The sequence below is a fragment of the Nesoenas mayeri genome (genome assembly GCF_963082525.1).
Source record: "Nesoenas mayeri genome assembly, chromosome: 1".
Classification (NCBI taxonomy): Eukaryota; Metazoa; Chordata; class Aves; order Columbiformes; family Columbidae; genus Nesoenas; species Nesoenas mayeri.
In genome coordinates this window covers 126,287,266-126,302,975 of record NC_137541.1, presented here as the reverse complement: position 1 = coordinate 126,302,975, position 15,710 = coordinate 126,287,266, and positions in this window count along the sequence as shown.

The window sequence follows — 15,710 nt, the reverse complement described above, 5'->3', positions numbered from 1 at the left end:
CAGACAGCTTGTGGTTGCTACAGGTATTTGGCAGCTCAATGGGAAGTTTCTTGTCCAGATCTCAATAGAGTCGTCAGGCATTCGTATCCCAAGTACACTCATGCCAGCCAAGAAACACATGAATAATTCTATATCAAGGATGTGTGTAAAGTTAAATTCAGAAAACAGGTAACGACTGTGCTCCAAGGCTTTGCATGCAACTTGGTTGTATTTCACATGAGAACATGGCTTGGAAAGAATCTAAGAAGATAATGTGCAAACGCACAGAAAAACCTGGAAAGCAAATGAAAAATATTTATAAAGTCAAAAACAAGGAAATAATAATTAAAACCAGTTCATTTTACCACATGAGGTGAGCATAACATAACAGGAGATGATTGGCAAGTAATGGCAAGTAACAGGATGTTAAAAAAGAGTAAAAAAAAACCCCACACTTTCATATTCCATAACTGTTGTCGAAACTCCTGCTTATGTTACCAAAATAAGACCACCTCACATGGCATTTCTCTGTTAGACAGCCTTTTTTTTTTCTCTTTTTTTCCCTTCTGTGAAAAGTTGTATGTGTTGGTTAATTACTGAACTGGTTGTCTGTGAAGCACCAAGGAGGTGAGGAGCACAGTGACAGAGCACTCTCAGGGCCCCTGGTCTGAATTTCCAGGGAGCCTGGCACAACTGCACTGAAAAATACAAACCACTCGCCTGTTTTTATTGGATGTTTTAATGCTGCTTCACAGCATTTTGTCACAAACTCCAGCAGAGAGCTTCCCATTTGCTGCCGATGCCCCTTAGCCTTTCTGACGCTGCCTGGTTGGGTTGCACCTCTCAAGCTGGAGGCACATCCCTCCTCCCCCTCTTCTTCCTCCTCTTCCCCGTCACCTGCTGGCTGTGGGCACAGAGCTTTTGCCTTCCTCACTGCAGGCAAGGCAGGTTTTCTGGGGCAGAAGGTAGCAGATGCAATGAATCAGCTGAAAATGGTTATTTTCAACCCAGGCTTTTTGAAAGTGTACGAAAATTACTCCTGTCCTTTCTAAACAAGCACTTGGGTTGTCCGCTATGACACACCCAGGAGATGGTTTGTCATGGGTTCTGAGCTTTGAGCTGAATTAGGGTGAGGATGGCTAGCTGAAGTAAGATGAAAATCCCAACACTTCTTTCTTCCCTAGGGGAAAGTGTCAGGCAGTGGGATTCACACCAGCAAAACCACTGCGGGCCGGAGTGCTGTCCTCCTCCTCCCGTGTGGTACAGCGGTACATCAGCAGCACTCCTCTCTTGATGATATTGATTTGTTCTCTGATATTTTCGGTGATGTGCTTGAAGCGCTTCGACTGAAGCGATGCAGGGGGATGCAAAACAAAACTGTGAAACTATAGGGCCTGTGTGCCCCCTGTGTTACAAAACTCTGCTCCGGTGTATCTGCTGGAGATGCACTCAGATTTCCCAGTGACGGTGGGTGTTGCTGCATCTTTCTCTCTACTAACCTTGGGTTGTTCTCTCAGTCTCTTACTGGTAAAATCCTGTGTGTATGTGCCTGACAAGATGGATGGAGGGGATCTGTTCTCTTAAGTGCATATACAAATTATAGGGAAATTAATAGAAGATTGCAGTATCAATAATTTGAATGAAAAAATTGGATTGTCATCTTTAAAATTCCTACTTGCTTTTGCTTAATTCTAGTTTCCTAATGAGCTGTTTCCCAAGATTTATGATCTTTTTTACCTCTGGCTTCAAAAGCAGGGCCTTTTTTATTTAAAAAACCCTTTCTGTTATGCAGTCACACAACTTGCTGTTTCAGTGTCGAGGTGCTGGAAGCTGTGGGGGATGGAGGGGGCGGCTCTGGGGCTGCAGCTCACATGGCAGAAGAGACGCCCTGGCCTGGCTGGCCGGCGGCTCCACTGGCTGCACCTCTTTTTGGAGCAAGGTGAGGCCCTTGCAAAGCCCACAGGCACAGGCCTTCAGCCTCCAGCAGTGTTTTTTGGGGGGAAGGCTGAGAAGGAACTGCTGCTGACCCCTTGCTCTGCCGTTTTGCAGGCAGCCAGGCTGCTCACAGCCACGGAGCCGAGCATCACAGACGCCTCCATGTTTCTCAGGGAGCATCCCCATGCCTTGCTTCTCCCTGTCCCTGGGTCATGGACCAGCCAGATGACTGAGGGGGGCGCTGGTTGAAATGGGCAATCCCTTGGGTGGCCATCATCGGCACCACTGGGATTTCATGCTTGCTGAGTTAAATAAGTGGTGTGTCCTGGCTGCAGCCTGTGGGCTGTGCCCTCATCAGGTGACAGGATTCAACTATGAGTCCCGGCTGTACCAGAGGCTGAGCAGAAATAGCAACAGTGCATGGCAGAGGCTGTGTGAAATAATGACTTTGCTAAAAATGCTGTGCTTCACAAGAAGGTAAGCCACAGCAATAAACTCATCCAAGTTTAAAATGACAATTTACATGTAGGAAAACATATATGGCAATTATATGTGACATATTGGAGTATTGTGTTCAGTTCTGGGCCCCTCAGTTCAGGAAAGACATTGAAGTGCTGGAGCGGGTCCAGAGAAGAGCAACAAGACTGGTGAAGGGACTTGAGCACAAGACCTATGGGGAGAGGCTGAGGGAGCTGGGGTTGTTTAGTCTAGAGAAGAGGAGGCTTAGAGGTGACCTCAGCACTCTCTATAACTACCTGAAGGGAAGTTATAGCCAGGTGGGGATTGGTCTCTTCTCCCAGGCAGTTAGCAATAGGACAAGGGGGCATGGGCTTAAACTCTGCCAGGGGAAATTTAGGCTGGATATTAGAAAGAAATTCTTTCCAGAGAGAGTGGTCAGGCATTGGAATGGCCTGCCCAGGGAGGTGGTGGACTCGCCGTTCTTGGAGGTTTTTAAACTGAAATTGGACATGGCACTTAGTGCCATGATCTAGTAAACGGACTAGAGTTGGACCAAGGGTTGGAATCGATGATCTCTGAGGTCTTTTCCAACCCAGTCGATTCTGTGATTCTGTGATTCTGTGATATGATTACACATACCTAGAACTTGCATAGAATAAATTATTATTTAAAATAATCCTCCCAATATATTTTGTTAGGATTATTTTTCATCTGAATCAATTCTGTGGTCCTATCAATGATGTGGCCCCATGAGCTGCTTTATGGACTGTGTGGAGAAAATCTCACAGGGATAGCAATGTGCACTTGCAAGTGACAGGGACCAGGTGCTGCTCAGCTTGGGCTTACCATGGGCAGCAATGTCCCTGGGACCAGCACCCGAGAGGTGGCACAAGGCTGATGCTGAGACACACTCTAACCTCTTAGCCCAGATCCCTAAAGCTTCTCTTTGTCAGTTTGTAGAATCATAGCATCATAGATTCATCACAGAATCACAGAGCAGTTTGGGTTGGAAGAGACCTTTGAAGGTTATCTAGTCCAACCCCGACTTACTGGAAGTGTGATTTGTAAAGAGAAATGAAGGATCGGCGGACACCTTTATGTGTCATTAGTATTCATCATACACAACTGCCCACATCTCCAAAATGCCAGCAGCTGCTAAAATTACACTTGGACTCCAATAACTGGCCTCATGATAGTGCTAGACAATTGGAGGGGATCCTCCTCACCTCTGATTTCCTGAGAAGTGGTAGGAGGCTCATCTCAGTGTGTTGATACTGAGTCCTGCTTATGTCGTCTTAGGGGGTGCTATGCTGTTGCATGTACAGTGATTGGAAGGGGAAAGCATCCTTCTGCCCTCGGATGCTTTCTCCTTTTTCTTTTTTCTCTTCCATTTTAAACCCGGGCTAATTTTTGTTGTTATGAAATGTCACTGTGATGATGCCAGAGCCTATAATTCATCAGGCAGTGTAAGCCACTTCTTGCATTCAGAGTCAGAGCAGGAGGCCGGGTTAGTGGATGCCTAGTGAGAACTTAAAATGGGATCGCTATTTGCAGAGATTGGTTCACGGAAGTGCCTCAGTAAGCAGTAATTTAGAGACACAGGAGTCTCACATTTTGTAACCATTATGGTTTAAGGAGATACAAGGTCCCTCCGCTTCCTCCAGCCGCCATATTAGTCTTCTATTCTGTTAAAACTATGATATATTTCATTTTCAGAGGCTTCCTACTGGTGCCTGCAATCATGCTGAACCCCAAGACAGCACATCATGGATTTTCAAGAATCCTCTCTCTGGAAACAAGCAAGGCCAACAAAGACAAGAAGATGACTGTGTGCATTACTGACGCTGCTGCTTTCTGTTTGCTCATCTCAGCACTCTGCTCCAGGCTTCAATCTCAAGCAACACCAACAGACTGAGGCCGTGCGTGAAGGCAGCACGGTGCAGAAAAAAACAATACTCAGACATGTTGTCACAACATCTGTGGGTTTGAGCTGCTTGTGCCAAGGTGAAGCTTGTTCCCCTTCAGCTCTGGGTAGAGACAGCCACTAAAGGCAGCAAAGTAGAGTGAAACGCTGGCTTCATGCTCACATGGACCTAATAGACCCTTGTGATGCCTTTTGGGTTCAGATGGTTTTTTTTCACATATGGTGATGTGCAGATATAAATCACTGTCCTACTCAACCTTAAAATAGGAAGCAATATCCTGTCAAGGTTATCCTGTTTTCCTACAAGTCTATTATTTCTGAGAAGTCTGATACACGGATGAAAGCCAGCAGTGCCCTGCAGCCTTTCTGAGCCTTCCAAGACCATCACCTGCATATGCTAAAAAGGGAAACCCAAGTATTTTGTCTTAGCAACCTGCTGCCATATGCCTGAGTAGGAGTTGCTCAGCAAAATCTTTCCTCCTGGTACTCCTTAAAGGACATTGGGGTAGCCTGATCCCTTCTGTCGTCTTGAGAAGAAAAAGAAGCTAAAGGCATAATGAAATCTTCTCCTACACACATGAGCTGTCCATGTAATAATACTTATTATGCTGTGATACCTGCTTTGAAATTTGTTTATATTATTGAAAAGAAAGATACAAATGATTTAGATATAAAGGTTTGTAACCAAGATTAATCAAGCATTGACTGAATAGTGCTGAAAAGGCTGAGCAAATCGTGCGAAAGCAGGACAATAAATATGGCTTGCCAGAGACACTACTCCTAAAAGCATTTCCTCCGACTGAAATCAGAGAGCCCTGCAATGCTCTCGGGCAGCAGACTGGAAATGTGTGGCTGGGGAATATTTCTGCAGCTGCAAACAGAGGAGGTTTTCAGGCAGTGACAAGACAAATGGATGAAGCGACTCCCAGCCCAAGGAGGGACCCTGTGTCTGGGTGACACTGATGCCCTTGGGCTGCTTTCGTGACTGGGAGCTCCGTGAAAGCTGTGTCCTGCCATAAGGAATTGTTCACATGTGTCTCCCAGTGCACTGGAAGGCACGTGGACATGTGGAAGATGTCAGGTGTGCTTTTTCAGGTCTTTTGTTATGACCATCAGAGAAAGAAAATAGTTAGTTTTGTAAATAGAGGGGTTGCCATCAGGAATTTCTTGACCAAATCAATTCACAGATGACTTGGCTCATGTTGGCTATTCCTTGTCTTTTCCTCACTCTGATATGAAACTTGGCAGCTACAGAGGTGACCCTGATAGTGCACACATGAGCCTTGGCTTGAACTTTGAATTACCATTTAAACTCCTGCTGGCACTGTCCATGGGATACTAGCAAGTTGTTAGTGAAAACAGCAGTCTCCAGTGGGTGTTTTTTTGATTAGTAATACTGCAATACAGTTCATTACGATCATTGGCTCTGATCAAAAAAGGCCCACTCAAGATCGGAAAATCAGCTCTGCGCTGTGACAGGGCAAGGGCTGCCATGTGCTGCTAGACCTTACAAAAGGGAATTAATGCCTGATGCTGATACATCCACTTGTCTCTTCATGTTCATGACCTCCAAAGTCCCCTGCAGTTATGAGGACACAGTGCAATTTTTTCTTAAGTGTGTATTTTAAATTCAAGTGGGTATTATGGGCTTCCTGTGAAACGGATGGATTCCACATGCACACTTGTCTGTGGAAACATTTGAAGTGTAAAAGGGTCCCTTAAATAAACCTCATTATACATCTGTCTGGTTGAATTTATTCAGGCTTTTAGAGAGCAAGAGACATCCTATACCCTGTTCTCCTGAGTTAGAGGATAAAAGGGCATGGGCAAAAAGGAAAGAAGAAACTTTTCCATTTCATTATCAGTGCTGGTGGAGCTCTCTGTCAGATTGAGGTTTTTACTAGAAGAAATTTTATTATCTGAAGAAAATACATGAGTTTGGGCTTGTCCGTCTTTCCCATTGACATCTCTATGGGACAGACTTTTTTTTTTCTTTTTCCAAAATAGAAAGATTTTGCCTGAAAAACCTTCACCCAGACTTTTCAAGGGAGAAAAAGACACGTCCCACCCATGTGAGTCATGGTTGAAGAGGCTGGGCCCACCTCTCCTACTCCTCAACCCACTCTGCAGCAGCTGAGGTGGCAAGGACATTGCCAATGGGAAACACAGAAGCAGCTCAAAGCCCTCACAGAGTGGGCAACAATGAATTTCGTTGTCCAGAGGATGAGATGAAAATCCTGCTCCTTGCAGTACCTTCATTCAGTGGGACCTGGGCTGCGGCTGCTTGGCTGCTCACAGCTTTGCCCATGCTGAAAGCTGTGCCTGCTGGGCTTTGGTCTAAGCAAAAAAAGCAGGCACTAAAAGAAGATGGAAAATCTGAAGAGAGACCAGCAGGATATAGGGGAGGTTTGCCCCATGTCTGAGCAGGTGGGGATGTATTTGAAACTTATAGGTAACACAGCTAGAAGAAAGTCCTGGGGTGCAGGCTCTGGTGTGTAGGATCTCCTCCAGTGAAGCTCAGACAAGTTCACTTTCTCCCTCGGCTGTTACACTTGGCTGTACGAAATTCTTTTTTCCAGAGGATGACAATACCTGATACTGCATCACCAGCCTGTTAGAAGTGATGGATGGGTTACCAGGGAGGTATTTTCTGAAGCTTATTATTTGAAGGGATTTATTTTCTTTCCAGTCTGCATAAATACATTCCTTTGGCTGCAAAGCCACAACCAGCAGGCTTGAATTTTATGTAACCACATTCTGCCAGAACAAAAAAGTAACTTTTTCTCTTCCTTGTTGTTTTAATATCATATGATTATGGAAAGAAGAAGAGAAACAGTACTCACATAGGCCTAGAAACCAGCTTCCCTGCCTCCCTCCAGCCTTCACTCAATCTGATGAGCCTTACTACCAACTCTGTTATAGCTTTGTCACCTCTCCGGGATGCTCTGAGACATAGGTAAATAGCATGCATTACTCAGTGTGAGGAGTAGCAGTCAGGTGGTACCTCAGGCTCGGTCCCAAGTCCCTGTAAGTGGCCCCTGCAGTCACGCACCCTCCTTCGTCTGTCCCTTCAGTAAAGGTTGTGATGTGATTTGGTTCCTGAGATCAGCAGCTAAAGCTGGAGAGACCCAGGATCAGTGTGAGAGACAAGGGCAGAGGTGAGCTGAATCCTGGGGACAGGGTGGCAGGGATGGCTGATGGGGAGGGGGTCTGCCCTAGGGCAGGAGGGTTGGTAGCCATCCTGAAAACTTGTTTTGAACTGATCTTTCAAATGTTTTGTCTTAGGAGGCACAGCCAAGACAAAGGAGGAGGTATTGCAAAGGGAAATGTCCCAGAAGATTGGAATGAAATTGGGAAGTGAAACATAAAACAACAGAAGCCACCTCCTGTGTCACCATCTGGGGCCGTGTTTGCAGAGATCCCAGGGTGCACCCCTGGCGGGGCGCGAGGTGTGTATCTGCTGTGCTCCACACACCCAAACAAGGATTCCCTGCAGCCATGGAGGACCCGTGCTGGAGCAGGTGGGTATTTCCTGAAGGACAGCAGCCCATGCAGAGGACACACACTAGAGCAGGGGAAGAGTGTGCAGAGGAAGCAACGGCAAAGAGGAGCCATTATGGACTGACCGCAACCTCCACTCCCCATCACCCCTGTACTGCTTGGGGTGGGGGGCAGGGAGGAGGCCGAGCAATTAGGCATGAAGGACTGAAGTTGAGCTTGGATGTGTTTTAATTTTTGTCTTTGTTTCTCACAATTCAACTGAATTTTAGTTGACAGTAAATTAAATAAATGCTTGCCTTTGACAGTCAGTCATAAATTATTTTCCCGTCTTTATGTCATCCCACGAGCTTTTTCATCTCATTTTGTCCCCCGGGCCTGTTGAGGAGGGGAAGTGAGAGAGCGGCTGGGTGGGCATTTGGTAGCCAGCCACTGCATTCCTCTCCTTGTTTTTTGTGGAGCTATATCAGTTCTTTGTAGAGTCAAGAAGTCTGACACTGCTGCTAGCAAAGGTTTGCCAGGAAGGAGCCCATGCAGGCCTTTGAGGAACAGGAGGGTCACTGCCACTTTTCATCCAGCCTATAAAACACTATTCCCTGGCTGGGAGGACACACGGCTTCTTTCTGTCAGAGCTGCCACAGGCAATCACTCCTCTGTGTGTTTATTTTCTTGCATGCAATCCCTAGAAGTATGTTGTGTCTCCCAAGCAATATAGTGAAAACTCTGTTTTCAGGTGCTCCCTGCTTGCCTAAGAGATTTATTAGCCCCCTGCAGGTCTGTCCTCACACCCTCTCAGAGTGAGTCATCCTAATGGTGGGATCAGGGAATGCTATAATGCATTGCAGCCCACACATTTTCCTTGACCTGCTGTCTTTCTTTAGTCAGAGAATTACCCACTGCTGTTGGGACTACAGCCTGGTCTTACTGCTACTCAATTCCTTTTTTTTAAGCCCTAAAACCAAACCATGTTAAGGGGGTCTATTCGCTTGAAGGTACGGTGCTGTCCTCCCTACAGATGGGAGTGACAGGATGACAGGTTGTATTGAGTTTGCTTGGCAAGGCTTTGGTAGCAGGGAGGCTACAGGGGTAGCTTCTGTGAGAAGCTGCTAGAACCTTTCCCTGTGTCCAGCAGAGCCAATGCCAGCTGGCTCCAAGAGGCTGAACCCATCAGGAGCAGTGATAGTGTTTCTGTGACAACTCATTTAAGAAGTGGGGGAAACCTGCACAACAGCAGCAGCAGTCAGAAGAAAGGAGTGAGAATATGTGAGAGAAACAGCCCTGCAGACACCAATGTCAATGAAGAAGGAGGGCAGGAGGTGCTTCAGGCACCAGACCAGAGGTTCCCTGCAGTTTCTGGTGAAGATCGTGGTGAGGCCGGCTGTCCCCCTGCAGCCCATGGAGGTCCATGGTGGAGCAGATATGCACCTGCAGCCTGTGGTGGACCCTGTGCTGGAGCAGGTGGATAGGCCCAGCTGAGTCTGTGACCTTGTGGAAAGCCTGTGCTGGAGCAGGCTCCTGGCAGGACTTGTGGACCCCTGGAGAGAGGAGCCCATGCTAGTATTTTCGCAGGACTTGTTACCCTGTGGGAGACCCATACTTGAGCAGTCTGTTCCTGAAGGACTGCACCCTGCAGAAGGGACCCACACTGGAGCAGTTCATGAAGAACTGCAGCTCATGGGAAGGACTCATGTTGAAGAAGTTAATGGGGGACTGTCTCCTGTGGGAAAGGCCACACAGTGGCGCAGGGGAAGAGTGAGAAGTCCTCCCTCTGAGGAGAAAGGAGCAGCAGAGACAACACGTGATGAATTGACCACAACCCCCATTCCTTGTCCCCCTGCACTGCTGCAGGGGAGGATGTAGAGAAAATTCGAAGCAAAGCTAAGCCTGGAAATAAGGGAGAAGTGGGTTGAAGCTGTTGTAAGATTTAGTTTTTATTTCTCCTTATCCTACTTTTATTTAATTGGTAATAAATTTTCCCCAAGTCGAGTCTGTTTTGCCCATGACAATAATTGCTCAGTGATCTCCCTGTCCTTATCTATCTCAACCCATGAGCCTTTCATTATATTTTCTCTCCCTTGTCCAGCTGAGGAGGGGAGTGATAAAATAGCTTTTGTGGGCACCTGGCATACAGCCAGGCTCATCCCACCACATAGGTACACCACCAGCCACCCTGCCTGCCACGGGTGGCCCTTGAGAGAAGACTCAAGAAAGGGAAAACACCCTTGCTTTGCTGAAAGGAAATTCCCCTTTACATTTTTTTGCAGGCAAAGTTTCCCACAGTGTCCCTGTAAGTACAGCTCAGGTGGGGTGTGCTGCCTGGGCACTGCTGGTGCACCTGGGTACTGAGCCTGACAGCTGTTAACAGAGACGGTAATGTTCACCTGACCCCAGATCTCCCCTTACTGCATGATGCATGAAGACTAATCTACTATGCCAGTGCTTTCTGCTAAGGGCAGCCTGGGAACTGCTCTCCACACCAAGCAGCCTGCCTTTTCTTTTCCAAACCATCTGTCATGGTCTTGGGTGCAGCAAAGCTGTGACTGCGCCAGAGCCCATGAGAGCCTGCAGACCCCGGCTGTTCTGAGGTGTGAGTTTGGGTGGGCTGTGCCCACGGCTCTAAGGCACTCACGGGGCAGCCTGAGGCAGAGCCATCAAGGCTACGAACTGCTCTGGAGGAGCTTCTTTCAAAAAAGTATAGGAGCTACTGTGATGTTTTTAACTAGTCATAGCAGTGGTTCTTGCACAAGCAGTGGTGGCAGAGCTGCATCTCGCCATACAGGACATGATGCTCTGTCATGTGCCTCCTCCCTTCGGGCCTCAGATGTGGCAGGTTTTTATTAATATAACACTGACCACCAACTGCTGATGAAGTAATCATAGGGAGTGTTATGAAAGGCGCTGGGAGAAAAGGCATGCAGAAATGTCTCCTGCCTCTCCCAGGCCATAGCAGCAGGGGCTCTGAGTCCCTGTGAGACAGAGCTGTGACCGCCTGATGGAGAAGCTCAGACCTCCAGGGGCTGGGCAAAGGGGTGGCTGGGTTCTTGTCTGAAGCAGAGAGGCTGCACAGCACCAGCACCTTGGCAAGTCATCCGATGTGTGTTCTCACAGCACAGGCTGTTCCTGTCAAGAATTACACAAATGATAGCTTTCACGTTGTTGCAGGGTTTTATTTCAGCATCCTAAGAGCCACGAAAGACAAATAAATTAAACCCCAGGGGAGGTCGGGCTCTCGGTGTAAGCAGGGGAGGAGTGGGTATTGGCTGCATGCCCAGTGTGGGGGAGAAAACATAGAACAAAGGACAGGGGAGAACAGCCCAGCTCAGCCTCTGTGTCCCTCCTCCCAGGAAAGAACAGGAATTTTACTGTGTTAAGTCATAGGAGCTGGCTACAGGGTTTTGAAGTGAATATTAATTTTTTTTTTTTTTTTTTTTTCAGAGAGAGAGAGAGAGATTTCAGCTAGTCTGACAAACTTGTTTCAATGGCCACCTCTGGCTAGCACAGTGACGTCTGAGCCCACACCTTCAGAATCCTTAACATTGGACCAGCTAATGTCTTCTTGTGGAGACAAGAAAGGGAGAGAAATCTGAGAGACCAGTGAGGAATTAATCATCTGCCTGCTCCTCCTTCCTGGAGGCTTCCAGCCTCCCCATCTCCTCTCAGGACCAGAAAGCCTCAGCTGGGAAGTCCATGGGGTAAAGCCCCGAAGAGAAGATAACTGTGGGTTGTTGCCTGGTAACTGCAGGTGTAGCATCCCATTCCCTTTATGTAGCACCTGCAAAAGCCCTGTGGCTATCAAAAAGAGCAAGTTATTTTCTTCATACTCTTTTTTGTAAAGCTGCCTTAGTCCTGTTGACTGAAAACCCTATTAGAGCAGAAGTGTCCTAACTGTGATTTCAATGCCACAGTGCCTTAATAATGATGTAAAAAAGGTATTCCCAGATCCAGAATGTCCTCTAGTTTGAGAGGGCACTTGTGGGTAGAGAGACGGCTAGTATGCACACACAAGTGTGAATCAAATGTGGCAGTGTAGGTGGCCACATCACACAGATGACTGCTCAACACGATGGGTGCAAGAAAAGAAACAAGTTCTGTCCTGCCACATCCCTACAATGTCTACTTGGAGACAGGTTTGTTAATCTCTGATCTAAACTGCAACATCACAAAACCCAGCAGATGGCCCTCAACCTTTGGTGCTACCAAGTGGTGCAAGCTAGCTGGCACCCTCCCAGAGATCTCCACCTTGCACCCCTGCACCCCAGTGCTCACAGAGACAAGCCCTCCTCACCGCTGAGTGGTGGCCAGGTAGTCCCGGCCATGGCAGCTCCCCTGTCTTCCTCTCAGCTCTGTGTCACCCTGCCTGGGGATGCACACCTTGGCTGCTGCAGCGGCTCACTGAGGCAGTACAGCTCTGCACAGAGGGGAAGAGCAAACCATTAGCTCAGCAAAAATCAAGGCATTGCACCCTGTGGTAGCGCTAGGTGTGCTCCTGGACTTCCTTCAGTCCCTGCATTGCTCGCTTTAAATTTGATCATTGAAGGGAACACCAACCATACATACTCCTAACCTAACCCTGGTCAGAGTTTATTCCATGGCAGCACTGCAGTTTCTTCTGTTTCAGTACCCATTCCTGCTCCAAATTGCCATCATTTGAATTTTCATATTAATTTTCTAATGCACACAGAGCAGGAGAAGAGAGCAGCAAAATGACCCTGCCAGTGAGCTCTGCTGTCCATCCATCTGAAATATTGTCCCCAGTGCTCCCCCAGTGCTAACTGGCTGCCGAGAGCCCTGGGGGAGGAATGGGCTTAATGGTGTAATCAGGCAGCTCCTGAGGTGGCCAGCACCGCTGCATCTCCCAGGAGTGTAAATTCTCTGCCTCCCTCACTTTCTGCAGTCACATATAGAAGGGCTTTTTTTTTTTTCCTTTTCCCTTTTCCCTTGAAGGTTATTTCTAACATGACAAATGCCCTCCTGAATCAGATTAATGGTCCATCTCGTCTGCCCAGCATCTCAAATCTGACAGTGCCAGCAGGAGATGCCATTTCAGGTGAGCATGTGAGCCCGGCTACCAGTGGCAGTCCTTCCTCCTCACTCTCCGCATGTTCCCAGCCACTGTATTTGGGCTGTTAGAGGGTACCCAGTCCCTTTGATATTTATTTATGGACCTGTTGTTGATGAATTTTTCTAGCCCTGTTTTGGACCTGATGATCCTGTCTGGGCCCCTGAGGCAGCAAGTGCAAGCTGACCGCCTGCAGTGTAATGATGCACTCGCTGTTCCCTGCCTGGGACTGATAGCCTGTGAGGGTCAGCAGGTGCCCACAAACTCTGGCTGTGGACGAGGTGGTGGATGATAGCTCTGCATCCAACATCATCACTTGGTAAACCTTGGGTCACACTTCCTTCCCCACCCCCTTCCAGGCCTCTCCATGTGCTGCTTTCTTTGCTTTTTCCAAATAGTTGATGAGCTCTTTATATTCTATATGATGGGGAAGGTTGTTGGCTTGTTCGTGCTAGGAACAGATTAGGTAGCTAATGTGTGGGATGTGTAAATGCATTTTTAGGAGATTAAAAACAGGATCTTGAAATGCTGGTATCTTAAGTTTTGCAAATTATCACACGTATTTTTTTTTTTGTCTGTCTCCTTACTGAGGTATCCATAAGTTGCCACATGTGACTATTTCTGGTTTAGTTCTGTATTAATGTTAAGCAAAGGTGCTTTAGTCTGAAACTCTTCCTCTAATGAACTGGGCAGCAGAATGTGGATGTTTTAGATAGATTTTAGATAGCTGTGTTTTGATCTGCTTGAGTGAAGCAAGAACCTCTCCCCATCTCTCTTTCTCTCCCTGCCTACACAGCACACTGTTGGGTGTATGGTTTGCTCCTGGCTCATTTGAGGACAGGTACCAGCAGACAAAATAATTTTGTGGTACAAAACAAAATTGTTGTGGATCATCAGCTGTCTGGGATGTCTTGGGAACTGCAAGTCAGTCTCAGTGGTTTCTTCTCCACTTCTGCTTCTCTCTACAAAGCTACAATTGGGGTTCCTGGGAAAGGAGGAAAACCTCTCCTACCACTTTCAGCAGCACACTGATAGTCAGCTTGCGCCCGCAGTTTTTGTTTCGATTGCCTCTTCCTCCTGCCTTAACATTTTCTGTCTTTACATCACCTCTGCAAAAGCTGGTACTTCTCTTTCTGCTTTTCTGAAATGCAGCTTCTCTTTAGTTAGGACTGAGCTATTTCTGATGGAGCCAGGGCCCGTGATGCCCCGTGCCTGCAGACAGCTGCGCAGAGACTCTGCCTGCCCGGCAAAGTCTCGGATCTGATCTCCTCTGCAGCAGCCAGCCCTGAACAAGGGTTGCCACTGGTGTCCGCCTTCCCTGGCTGACCCCAGGAGCTCTGTCTCCTTGCCCACGGGGCGAGCATGGGACGGCTGGCCCCACAGCTCACACCCCGAACCTTGTGTGCTGCTGTGTCTCCTGCCGTGTGACAAGCAGCATTCACACACCAGCTGTCTAATGAATACTTTGTAGGCACAGAGGTGAAGGTGGTGCCTTACAGTCAGAATGGGAAAGAGGAAAATGCTGCAGCTTTGCACCAATAAATGTTTATTGTCGAATGAAGCTTTCTGAGGCAGTTGTCAAAAGCTTTACAAAATGCCCTCTCTGCCCAGGTATTTCAAGCAAGAGGCTTAAGCTACTGCCTGTAGGAATTCCTGTTTTTTCTACCCTGGAAAAGGACTCCTGTCAGTAAGTTTACCTACTGGTGTTCCTTTTTGGCCAATTGGTGAATACATAATACATGTATCATTGTTTTACACAGTGCCTGTTTTAGCTAGCTACTTCACACTAATTTGGTACTCTTGCTCCCAGTTTTGAAACGGAGTCCTCGCTGTAGACCCAGTGACCCCTTCAGTTAGCATCCTTAACCACTCCACTTCTTCCTGCCTCATTTTAAATCTCTGTCACGTAGCTGTAGTTAACACAGACTGGGTCCCGAAGACCCATGATGGTCAATGGAGAGGCCACTTAGAAGCAGACACCTACACCGCAAAAAGATAGAAGGAAGCAAGAGGAACCTGGAGTCCAGACAGAGACAATTTTCTCCAATTCAGGCCAAGGTTATAGCTCCTTGACTAGGATTTTTACCATTTGTACTGCCATGAGAGGTGTTTGCAACAACTACAGCCCCCCCATCCTACCATGCTAGTTGTCTCCTCTCTCATTTCAGATAACAGTGATCTAGTTTAGCATGTAATTCATTTACCAAACGTGTAAATTTTGGGTTGAGATGAGTCATTTGCTTGACTCCACTGACAATCTCCCCACTGCCTGTAATACATAGTGTAAAGCACTAAAGCATTGGCAGACTGCATAGCCTGGACTCACATGGCAGGGAGAGCGGTAAAGAGACCTAAAGAAGCTTCTGCTTTTTGGTGGTGTGTCTGGTGAATTCAAAGGTTGGCCCTCTACACTTGTTAGATGGGGAAAGTAGTTATTACAAGCAAACTCAGGTAAAAGGGTAAAAAAATCTGTAAATGTTTGTCAGACAAAAGCAGATGTATATTCCTGCTGAGCTGACTTAGGTTCAACTACTTTTAGCATGTTCCAGATTCAAGATGGGAATAGCTGAAAAATCACTTGGCATTTTGAGTGTGGTGCTGACACTTCTTAACAAGTGGGAAGGAGGGGTGGAAAGGGAGAGGAGGGGAAGATGGGAAAGACTAATGGTGTCTCACACCCAAGAAATAATCACTGTGTTGACTCCAGAGGTTTGGTTAGGAGTTGTCATGTGGCGGTTTGAAACAACACGCCCTAAGAGCCTCCATTTAGTTTCCCCTGTTGGTGTGTTAGTTTCTTGGAGGGGTTTTGGTGTATATAGGACAGATCCCTTTCAGAGGACACGAGTCTGGTAGGAC